General features: G+C 42.8%; 1 pseudogene; it reads right to left on the minus strand.

Annotated features, from left to right (window-relative positions):
- Positions 1-7,430: 7,430 nt before the first annotated feature.
- LOC121646691 lies at positions 7,431-11,875 on the minus strand (annotated as a pseudogene).
- Between the last annotated feature and the right edge of the window lie 1,063 nt (positions 11,876-12,938).

Consider the following 12,938-nt stretch of genomic DNA (forward strand, 5'->3'; position numbering starts at 1 on the left):
CATTTAAGGCTTTAATGAATTAGATATATAGATATATTCACAAAATGTTTAATTTGATAAGTCTTTACAAAATGATCAGACCAGCCCCTCTGGATCTGCTATCTGACCCAAAACCAGCCCACAAGACTGTTATTGGTCAAGATAATTGTCCCGTCCTTTCCATGGGGGGGGTCTCCAAACTAACACTTTTAAACTCAGAACAAAGAGTTAGTTTGTTCTGTCTCTTCCTTCTTTGCTCTCTTCCTTAAGTGGACTTCCAGTTCCCTTCAACCCATCCTCTCCAGACATGGCTTTTTTTCAGAGTTAGGACTTCGTCTGAACACCAGAGAGAGAGAGAGAGATGCTGCCAGAGAATTAAGTTTGCAGTGATGTGAAGAACATCACTACCAATACTAAAGTTTGTGCCTGCATACCAGATGCATGATTGACAATTTTTGGCCCTTTTTGGATTCCGTAGTTCATTCCTTTTTCCAGCTAATACTTCGCTTTTCTTTAGCTATGTTTTTATCTTTTGGACTTTTAATATAGATCCTAAATAGATCCTACAGAGTTTCTTTTTTGGACTGACCTAAAGCTGGACATTTTCATCTTTTGCCATATCACCGCAAGTCATTCACTGTCCATACCACCAGCCGAGCCGCGGGAGAGTCTGCATCCGCAGAGCTGCCTGATCCAAACCTTCGGACCACCACATGACGCATCTTCTGGCCTTCTGGAAGTCGCTCGGGATCCAAACCATCTGCGCCAACTTCCTCGCTTGCCATCAGAGTCACCACAACGGTCGTAAGTCGGCTCGATCCAAACAGAACCGGACGAGTCCAGCTCGGATCAATTCTCTGCTTATCTGCTCCCAGAATGGTTGGTTGTCTGACAGTGATCTTGGTAGTTCTACATCTTAGTTAAACTTCCAGTTTAAACAGATGAGATTCAGTTTTCCCTTTTTCCTTTTAGGATTTAGAGATCTTTTTTTTTAGTCCTGAACCTTAGTTTAATTAACACCGCAGGTTAATTAACTTTTGTTCATTTCTTGCATACATTTCATTCATTCTGACACACTGAAATAAGATTTTGGTTTGAACTCCATATTCTGCATTTTACAATGTTTGATTCATTTTTCCATGCGAAGTCCTTTGTAAATATTTCCTTTTCATTTATGCATGATTAGTTTAGTAATAAATATTTCATATTTATCCTAAACTGGTCTGGTTATTGTGAACTTCTCCTTTGAACCATGTTATGGGTCCCTTATGGGGTAAGAATTCACGTTAGTAGCGTCCTGAGACTGATTGATTGATAACTGATTGATTTCTAGCTTGAATTAATTAATTTATTAAATTAATTAATTTAGTTCTCTAATGGTGTCCACACAGCCATTAGGTTAGGATAAAGCTATCTGTGTGGTGGTGCCCCATGAAGAAATTAATTAATTCCAAGAAATTATTAAAATTAATAATTTTATTAAACATCTTTAATGTTTAATGACGCTTAACGCTACATTATCATGTCATATTTCACAAGGTTTTAGCTGTTAAACTACAAGTGGGTTTGGTTTAGTTATTAGAATCAAATCAAGAGTGAGATCAATTAAACCCAAACAGTGTTGTCACGGTGGTTGCCTATAGTCAGAATCTCCCAGCTGTCTCTGAAGGCATCCTTCCTCCAGTGCGCTCCTGATTATTGATGCGCTCCACCTGCACTGCGTGCTTTATATACCAGTGCACAACACCACTCCTTTGCCAGATCGTCTTGGTTAACTCCCTGCACGTTTCCAGCCCTGATTTCTGCCTGCCTGCCTGTTTTTGATCTCCGACCCGTTTCTGACCTGGATATCCGGATTTTTGCCTGTCCCCTGTCTGGTAACTCTGATCTTTCTGTTATTTGACCAGGCTGATAATCTGACCCTTGGACTGTCTGTTTGGATTTGGATGTGGATTTGGATTTGGATGTGGATGTGGATGTGGATTTGGATTTGGATTGGATGTGGATTTGGATCTTGGATTAACGCAACCTGTTTCTCTCTCCCTTCCGCTGGAGGAACCATCCGGACCCCCTCCCCTTCTTTGAACATATACCCAACTCAAAGTCTCAGTTTAACCATTATCTTCCCTTGCTAACCCATCCTGTTTCAGCAGCCCCGACAGACGCAGCGGATCTCCTCACTGTTATTGCAGTACAGGAATTCTGCCGGCTCGCTCAAATTTCTCCCGCCGGTACGTAATCATCTGTATTCATAAATCCCCATTTTGTCACCTGTTCTCACCTTGGCTCTCCTATTCTCGCAGGCTAGCGGGCTACGAGACCTGACCCGGTTTTCCTGGAAGCCACTCACTATTATTCAATAAACCTGTTTTCAATCCAATCCTCTGTCCTGATACTGTTTACGGTCCAGTTTGCTAAATCCATCACAGTACGATCTGGCCAGCATTATGGACCCGTCAGGAACAGAGGATTGGCGTACCCGAGTCGAAGCTGCCATTGCTCAACAGGAAACTAGTCTAGGTGATCTAATCTCGAACGTAAAGGAACTTTCTAAACATGTTGCTGCTGTAACCGACTCAGCTAGCGCAGGAACGAGCCGGGCTCCTCTTTTTTTCTCCTCCCTCTGTACTCCCAGGGCATGAACCCCGGATGACGCCTCCAGAGCGGTATGCGGGAGAACCAGGTCAGTGTCGGGCCTTTCTGACTCAGTGTGCCCTGCAGTTCGAACTACAGCCTTCTTCGTTTCCCTCAGAGAGGGCTAAGGTGGCCTACGTGCTCTCGTTGCTCTCCGGAAAAGCCAGGCTTTGGGGCACTGCGGAATGGGAGAGAGGCTCTTTAGCACTGTCTACATTCCAGAGTTTCTCCAAGGAGCTTCGTCGGGTGTTCGATCCCTTGAGACCCGAACGAGAAGCTTCGAGGGGGCTGTTCTCCCTCTCTCAGGCTGGAAGGTCAGTGACGGATTACATTATTGATTTTCGAACCTTAGCTGCTGACAGCGCATGGAACGAGGCCGCTCTCTTTGACGCTTTCTATCAAGGATTGTCTGAGCAGGTAAAAGACGAACTAGCCGCCAGGGACCCCACCAGACCGTTTATTGTGGAGGTCGATGCATCTGATTATGGAGTGGGCGCTGTGTTGTCTCAGCGGTGTTCAGATGACTCGCGGATTCACCCTTGTGCTTTTTTTTCCAGAGGTCTGTCTCCTGCAGAACATAACTACGATGTTGGGGATCGTGAACTTCTGGCAGTTAAACTGGCGTTGGAAGAGTGGCGTCACTGGCTGGAGGGGGCGTCTCATCCATTCATCGTCTGGACGGATCACAAAAACCTTGAGTACCTAAAGTCAGCCAAAAGGCTAAACCCGAGCCAAGCCCGTTGGGCTCTGTTTTTTCACAGATTTAACTTTTCCCTGGCCTACCGACCCGGGAATAAGAACATTAAACCTGATGCTCTGTCCCGACAGGCAGCTCCCCAGGAGGCCGATACTGATGGCTCTGACAACTACATCCTTCCCTCTCATGTCCGGTTGGGAGTCAGCCGCATCCATCTGGAAACTGAGGTCAGACGAGCACACCAGTCCGCTGTGGTGCCCGCGGGATGCCCGGATGGATGCCTATACGTACCACCTCGTCTCCGGTCCAAGGTCCTCGTCTTGTGTCACTCCTCTCGATTGGCCTGTCATCCTGGTGCGGCGAGGACTATCCACCTGCTTTCTCAGAGGTTTTGGTGGCCTGCCTGCCGCCGGGACGTTCGGAGTTTTGTGGCGGCCTGTCCAGTTTGTGCTCGCTCCAAGACTTCCCGTCAACGCCCAGCTGGGCTCCTTCATCCTTTATCCATCCCTCGCCGACCCTGGTCTCACGTCTCCATGGATTTTGTCACTGGTCTTCCCCCCTCGGATGGCAAGACGGTTATCATGACGGTTGTGGATCGCTTCTCTAAAATGGCCCACTTTGTGGCGCTCCCTAAACTGCCCACGGCGAAGGAGATGGCGACTCTTTTATCGGATCATGTGTTTCGGCTGCATGGGCTTCCGCAGGACGTGGTTTCGGACCGCGGTCCCCAGTTCACTTCTCGGTTCTGGGCCGAGTTCTGTCGCCAGATGGGGATTAAGATCAGTCTCTCGTCAGGGTTTCATCCCCAGTCGGATGGGCAATCAGAGCGAGTAAACCAGCATCTGGAGACCTGTCTGCGCTGTCTCTGTTCCGAGACCCCTTCCAGTTGGGCCAGGAACCTGACCTGGGTGGAGTACGCCCATAATTCACTTCCTTCTTCTGCAACTGGCCTCACTCCGTTCCAGGTCGTCCAGGGGTTTCAGCCTCCATTGTTCGAGCCCCAGGAAGGGGAAGTACGGGTTCCGTCCGCCCATGCAGCTGTGCGTCGGTGCCATCGCGTTTGGCACCGGGCTCGAGCTGCGCTGCTGCGCTCTTCCCTGCGGTATCAGGCGACTGCTAATCGTCACCGCTCTGCGGCCCCGTCCTACCGTGTGGGGCAGCGCGTGTGGCTGCCCGCCAGGGATCTCCCTCTACATCTGGAGAATCGGAAGTTGGCTCCTCGTTTCGTGGGTCCCTTCCCCATTGCCAAAGTGATTAATCCGGTGGCTGTTCGCCTGCGCCTTCCCGGGACTCTCTGCGTTCATCCCACTTTCCACGTGTCCAGAGTTAAGCCTGCTCTCTCCTGTCCGTTGGTGCCAACCTCCGGGCCCCCTCCGCCCGCCCGGGTCGTGGGTGGGGGGCCTGTCTACTCTGTGCGCCGCATCCTGCGCTCTCGTCGCTCTGGTCGTTCCCTTCAGTACCTGGTGGATTGGGAGGGTTACGGCCCTGAGGAACGCTCCTGGGTTCCGGCCCGCTTTGTGGTGGATCGGTCCCTTCTGTCCCGTTTCCATCGGTGTCACCCCGATCAGCCTGGTGGGGCGACGTGTGCCACCCCTTGAGGGGGGGTTGCTGTCACGGTGGTTGCCTATAGTCGGAATCTCCCAGCTGTCTCTGAAGGCATCCTTCCTCCAGTGCGCTCCTGATTATTGATGCGCTCCACCTGCACTGCGTGCTTTATATACCAGTGCACAACACCACTCCTTTGCCAGATCGTCTTGGTTAACTCCCTGCACATTTCCAGCCCTGATTTCTTTCTGCCTGCCTGTTTTTGATCTCCGACCCGTTTCTGACCTGGATATCCGGATTTTTGCCTGTCCCCTGTCTGGTAACTCTGATCTTTCTGTTATTTGACCCGGCTGATAATCTGACCCTTGGACTGTCTGTTTGGATTTGGATGTGGATTTGGATTTGGGTTTGGATTGGATGTGGATTTGGATCTTGGATTAACGCAACCTGTTTCTCTCTCCCTTCCGCTGGAGGAACCATCCGGACCCCCTCCCCTTCTTTGAACATATACCCAACTCAAAGTCTCAGTTTAACCATTATCTTCCCTTGCTAACCCATCCTGTTTCAGCAGCCCCGACAGATGCAGCGGATCTCCTCACTGTTATTGCAGTACAGGAATTCTGCCGGCTCGCTCAAATTTCTCCCGCCGGTACGTAATCATCTGTATTCATAAATCCCCATTTTGTCACCTGTTCTCACCTTGGCTCTCCTATTCTCGCAGGCTAGCGGGCTACGAGACCGGACCCGGTTTTCCTGGAAGCCACTCACTATTATTCAATAAACCTGTTTTCAATCCAATCCTCTGTCCTGATACTGTTTACGGTCCAGTTTGCTAAATCCATCACAAGTGTTCAGATCTGACTGGGCCCCAGACCACTTTGTACTGGGAAAGTGTGGCCCCAGTGTAAAAAAGATTACCCCAGCCTTAGACATGGTGATTAGTCTTACAGAGTAATTGAATGTGGACCAAAAATAAATAAATGATGATGCTATATTTTTCATCGTGAAGATTTTAAGTTATTACCAAACTACAAAGATGTATTGATGTTGTCGTGTGCTGATGTCAGTAGTATTATAATCCAGTAATATATTATTTTGCTTTACTTTAAATAATTAGTAGTTCATGTGATAAAATTGAACTGTGAGCATTTAAAGATATTTTGTTTAATATTTTAAATGCACTTTTAAAGTATGTCTGTTCAATTCAAAAACCTGATGAAGAGCCAAGTAGTGCCTCCTCAGTTGTTGCTGCTGGAATTTCAGGTAAATATCAATGTGTGCAGTTTTTACATGTTTTGTTTTTGGGGGTGGCACAGTTGAGGCTCACCAAGGGCTCCACTTTGACCAGCACTGGTACAGCAGAGGAAAAGGGTTAAGGTGTCAGATTTGGAGGTGCTGGATTCTCATCCAAGCCCCTTCACACTCGGCTGCTAACTGTTCCAGTGAGAGTTCAAGATCATGACTCAATAAAGTAAACAGTACTACACCATCCACAAAAAACAGAGACCCAATCCTATGAATTGTTATCCACTGTTGCTCTTTTCCATTATTATGGTTTCAATTTTTGATTCAAATATAATTTAATCTGCTGGCAGTCAAAATGGAGTACTGTCTAAGGCATGTGGGAGATAAACCTAAAATTTCTTTATGTTTACAGAAGTAGTTCCAGAAACGTTCCTGCTCTCCAACCCTTACAATGAAATGTATGAAGAAATGCAGCACAAAATGATATGGTTCAGCAAAGAAATACTCTGGCAATTTTAATTTAGTGGTTGCTCCTTGCTTCTTCAGTTAAAACCATAATAGTACCAGAGGGTTAAATTCCTCTGCGTTAGTGTGAGGCTGTTTAGACGGTAAAATCTGCACACTGGTTTATATGGAGTATGTTGAGCATTTCATGAGAAGGATTCTGCTTTAGTAAAACAAGTTTACAGTCTCCATGAAATAAGAGTAAATTAATAGAGACAATAATCACAAAAAAAATCTATGAAATAGTCAGCAGAATTTAAGTACATAAAACATTTGTAAAACTTATAATCACATAAGCACAAAAACAGTCCTCAGTAATAAACGACTGAAAACAAACCCAATGCTTGAAACTAAAAGTCAAATTCATTGACAGTCTGGTTAATTGAGTTCAATTAATTGTACTCATACTACACCAATTTGGAACAAATGTTATCATGGGAATCATTACAGATACAACTTAAAGTCAAATGAAATGAAATGAAATGAAGATGAAATGAAGATGGAAATCAACAAACACTAATTCAATCCAAGTTAATTTAATAAAAGTCAGTTGAATAGTGCCTTGTAGTATGTATGAAATAATTAATTGGGTTTAATCTACAATCTAATTCAGTCTTTCATCCTGGGCTTGCTCTGGGAGGCAACTGACATTGGTGAAACAGAACCAAGAATGGTGGAGATCTGCCTGAGCTGTTTTGGTCGTGGAAAGAGACACAGAGCAATGCAAAACCACAAGTTTAACAATTTCCCAAAGAATAGGAAAATGAAAGTAAAAATCTTTATTATTTGGGGCTTTGGTTTCCTGCTTTTCTTTCCATTTTAAGAATTATTTTTGTCATTGCTTCCCCATCATATTCTTTTTTGTGTTCCTGCCTGGTTTCAGTAACATGATATAACATTTTGGGAAGAAGATACAAATTAGCAGCCCAAAACTGGAAGCAAGAATAGCAAATATTTCTACGGCAACACTGAACTTCCCAGGAGAGCTGACATATGCTGGGATGAAAGTGATCCAGACTGCACAGAATATCAACATACTAAAGGTGATAAATTTGGCTTCATTGAAGTTATCGGGCAGTTTTCGAGCCAGAAAAGCAAAAATAAAACACAACATTGCAAGTATACCAATATACCCAAGCACAGCCCAGAAACCTACAACTGAGCCCAAAGCACACTCTAAGATGATTTTGTCTTTAAATTCCTTAAAATTTTTGAACGGGAAAGGAGGAGAAATGGTCAACCAGAGGATACATATTATAACCTGTATAAGAGTAAAACCCAGAACACTGAGTCTCTGGTTTGTGGGTCCAAACCATTTCATCACATTTCTCCCAGGAAGTCTGGCTTTAAACGCCATTAAAACCACCATCGTTTTCCCAAGAACGCAGGAGATGCAGAGGACAAAGGTGATGCCGAAAGCTGTGTGTCGCAGTTTGCAGGACCACTCAGAGGGTTGACCGATGAAGGTCAGAGAGCACAGAAAACACAGAGTCAAGGAGAAGAGTAGTAGAAAGCTCAACTCAGTGTTGTTTGCCCTGACAAGAGGAGTTTTCCTGTGTTTGAAGAAAATCAGTGCAACAACAGTAGTGATGCTTGTTCCAAATAAAGACGCTCCAGTGAGCAGTGCTCCCATGATTTCTTCATATGATAGAAACACAGCCTCCTTCTGGATACAAGCATCTCTCCTTTCATTTGACCAGGATTCATGGGGGCATCTGACACAGATAGGACAATCTGCAAGATAACATTGAAGCAGATTGTTTTTTTTTTTTTCATAAACTTTTGATGACTCATGATATTTTTTTTCCTCTCAATATTAATCAATATATGAGCTCTTCTAGTTCCTCTGTTGGAAATTAGGCTATAAGAACTACTTTTACATGGCTGAAGCAGGGAGAGATTTCAACTGATGCTTGAACTGCTAATCACTCATATTTGTTTTGGCTTCTTTCTACAGACAGTTTGAATCACTTTGAAAAAGCGTTTTCTTCCTTTTATGCTTTTGAAGATCTCATTTGTAAATAAAAATAATTAAATTAATAAAAAAAAACATTATGCAACCAATATTTAGGTTTAATTACATTTTCCCCCACAATGCTAATGTATGCAATACATAAACAAAAGTTTTGTATTAAAGAAGTACTACACCTGTAATGTTGCTCATTTCTCCCTCTGCACATTGTATACAATCATAGCAGCAGACCGGCTTTCCTTTCTGAAGCACCTTACGTGTTCCTGGGGGACACTTAGCACTGCAAACTGAGACAGGCACCTGTATAAACAATAGCAGCATGAAATTAAAATCTGTCATGTTGTCTTCATGAGCTTATTTTTATTTATATATATATGCAATTACACCAAATAGAAGGAAACCAAAATAATGTTATCTAATATTCTGGTATTTCTCACCTGCAGTGAGTTCTGTGTCCAAATTAAAGACTTATTTAGATTCAGATTCAGTTGCTTGTCTGAAGGTAAAGATGTATCATAAAGACCAACAGTGACAAAATCCACAATGCTGTTTTCTCTTGGCTGCCAGTTTATAATTTCATACTTTGCTGCTGGATCTCCATTCTCATTAAAGTAAACCTCGTCTCCTTCCTTTGTTTTGAAGTGAATCTTCTGAATGTGCTGTAAAATCTAAGAACAATGGGTATTTTCTTAAATGTATTCATTTTCTAGTAAAAACTATAATTAATATTGGTATTCAGCTCACCGTGAATGGATCTAGCTGCACATTTGTGTCACATGTTTTATTGCAGTGCAGAACAGCATGAAGGGCATGAGCCACTGCATACACTCCTTTGTACACATTATTAAAGATGGGCATGAGTGACATGTCAGTGAAGCTGTTTTTCACTTCAGCCAAATCCTCATGTCCAGTGCAGTCTTTCTGGATCTCTCCTGACTTTGACTGTTTAAACTTACAGCTAAATAATGCCTCCCAGAACTCTGTGAATAAGTCATTGTTGGATGAGTTAAGTGGCTTCACGTCAAACATGAACTCTCTCAGTCCACTGACATGTGCTTTTGGGATGGAAAGGCCTATAGCTCCATCCAGGATGTGATTCTCATCCACTGCTGCAATTTGAGAATCAAAGATCCATCCTTCACTGCCTACCCACTGGTATCCAATCATATTGTGGTGGGAAAACTCATTTATAAGCACATCCATATCCATATGGTGGAGAAAAGCAACAATGACTTTTGAAGTGGAAGCCTTGATAATGTCAATAATCTTCAATATTTTTTCTAATGGATCTGTTCTGAAGAAAGCTACAGAATATTCCAGACAGATGCCCAGCTGCTGGGCGGTTTCTGTGAATGTAGCCATGCCATTATTACCATAATCATCATTGGTTCTAACAGCTCCAACCCAAGTCCAACCAAAGTGCTTGACCAAGTGAGCCAGGCCTCTGCTCTGGTAGTAGTCACTGGGTATTGTTCTAAGAAATGATGGGTACTTGGTCTTATCACTGAGACAAGCACATGTGGAGAAGTGGCTGATCTAAAAGAAAAAAATAAATTAGTAAAACCTTAATGATAAAACAATAATAGAAAACAAATCTCTTAACAAAGAAAACTCTGATCTTGTCATATCTGTTTGATCTGAAAAAGAATACCAAGTCACTTGTTTTCAGAAAATATATTTCAAAGTTAAATCCTACCTACCAGTGGGATGTGAAATGGTCCAATCAAGGTAGCTGTTGCTGTGCTGGGAGAGGAGGAGGTTTCTCCTACTATGGCCTGCACTTGTGCAGGTCTGGTACATGGTCCTTCAGTAGTTGAAAAGATGATATCGTTGCCATTGGTCAAGATAAGTGCCACCTTCAAACTTCTGACAATCGAACTACAAGTATCATATATTTTATATCCCAGAGAAATACCCGGCAGCAGGTCTGAGCTGTTATTTATCTCCTCAATGGCAAAAAGCATAGCTTGAGCAAACTGGAACTCTCTGAAATTCAAACTATAGACTCAGATAGTCATGAAAAGTTGGTAGGAAAAAAACAGTTTCTTTGTTTTAAATAAAATTTAAAGCACAATAAATAAAATCATTCATTTCCAAATTATAATTTCACAAAATAGTGACAATATGAACATTTAATAACATTATTTACCTGATGCATTGCAGTGGCAGGGGCTTTTGTTTGTAGGTATTCTGCCTGTTTATCCAGTTGCTGTGGAAAGAAAAGGTCCCCCCCAGCATAATGTCCCCATCCTTAAACAGCTCAGGGCTCTCAGGATCTCCTCTCTGCCTGCACTCTGGCTCTTTAGTCTGAGAGAAAGACACCAACAACAGCAGTTGTAAAAGTGCACAGCCCTGTTCTGGCCACCTCTTTGTGGATGTCATGCTGTCTGGTACACCTAAATCATTGAGTAGCACCATATGTAGCCTAATGGAGATAAAAGGCTTGCACTGATATTTATGCAGTTTGGAGGGACAAAGGAGATAATGTATAAAAAAAAAAGAAAAAAGAGAGAGAGAAGTGATGATCCATCTCTATGGACTTACAAGGTGGGGTGGGTGAAAGGTACGGAAGCGTGGAGCTGTCACCCAAATAAAAAAAAAAAATCGGACCTTATCACGTTATAACGTGATATGTTTATTGTAAAAACGTAAAAAGTATCACGTTATAACGTGATACTTTATTGTAATAACGTGAAAAGTATCACGTTATAACGTGATAAGTTTATTGTAAAAACGTAAAACGTATCACGTTATAACATGATAAGTTTATTATAAGAACATAGCCTGTACTGTATGCAGATGTTGTTATGACCTATATTGGAGCAAAATACATTTTATGGAAAATATACTCATCAAGCAGAAACATTTCAGTTGTTTTTGACAATGATTAATTGTTCTACTCTGGTTTATTGTTGTACAGAAATGTGGGATATTTATGGGAAACACGTAGGTCACCTGCCTGCGTAACAACATCTGCATACAGTACAGGCTATGTTCTTATAATAAACTCATCACGTTTTAACGTGATAGGTTTCACGTTTTTACAATAAACTTATGACGTTATAACGTGATACGTTTTACGTTATTACAATAAAGTATCACGTTATAACGTGATACGTTTCACGTTATTACAATAAACATATCACGTTATAACGTGATAAGGTCCGATTTTTTTTTTTATTTGGGTGACAGCTCCACGCTTCCGTAGAAAGGAGATACTACAACAAAACATTATTTTGCATACCTTGTTTTGAAAAGAACAACAATCCTCATCATCATCCTCAGCATAATAATAAACAAAAGAAAATGATCATTATCTCATGAATATGTGTGCCAGAGTTTAGAGGGCAGAAAGGTCAATAAAATTGTGCCTCTAATGAAAAAGCCCAGTTTTCATAAAACCAGGGATGTCAGCAGTAGGTGTGGGACAAATATCAGGTCACCAAGCCTGATATTTAGTATAGATTAAAGCAATTTAAGGATAAATATTCAGTCTAAAAAGGAGGCAGTATAGCAAGGCAATCAAAGGTCAATGATTTTTGGTCTTTTTTGTCTTGGAATGAACCAGCTGTAGATGTTGATACCTGACTGATACCTGAGTATGGTACAAAAGTGAAGTCTAGTTATCCATCCATCCATCCATCCAGTGGTGTAGTCTATCTTATTCTAGTGGGTATACTCTGATTTTTTGCCTCCCACCCTCATACATCACGTCCTGGTGTAACATCTGTCCTGCAGCACCCTTCCCAAAGCAGCAGCTTTGTTAATGAGCACCACAGTAATTATTAAATTATGCATCCACACATAACTGTGATCATGAAAGACAGGTTATGTGTTATCTAAATGTAAACAACACAAGATGTATAACAGTCATTCCTTTCTTCGTGGGGAGGAGCTTTGCCTGCTTGGACTGGAGGTTGTTGCCGTGGTGATCGCCCTTGTCCCAGTGGCTGGGGGTCCTGCACTGCAGTCCTACAGCTGTGATGTGGACTCTGGCCTGCCCTGATCTGGGTAGTTGCTGTGCTGGCTTCTGTGGAAGTGGGTGGGCTTGCTCTTGGTGTGATCGGATCCCCAAGATATTGTTTCCTCACAGCGGCATCAAGCCAGATGTTTATTACTTTTATTATTTTTGTACTAAGAAACAGAAACTGTGGAGTTCTTGTTTGTGTATAATGTAGGGGGGGCTCTGTTTGTGCATGTATGTGGATGTGCATGTATGTGGATGTCTGTGTGACTGTGACAGACAATGATGGGTGTGTTTTTAAATTGCTATGTCATATACTTTGGTGTGTGAAGGCTTGTTTTACTTTAATTTGCATACATTTTTTCATCATGTAAAGCTCTTTGTGTTGTCTTTGGCAA

The sequence above is a fragment of the Melanotaenia boesemani genome, chromosome 9 (genome assembly GCF_017639745.1).
Source record: "Melanotaenia boesemani isolate fMelBoe1 chromosome 9, fMelBoe1.pri, whole genome shotgun sequence".
Lineage (NCBI taxonomy): Eukaryota > Metazoa > Chordata > Actinopteri > Atheriniformes > Melanotaeniidae > Melanotaenia > Melanotaenia boesemani.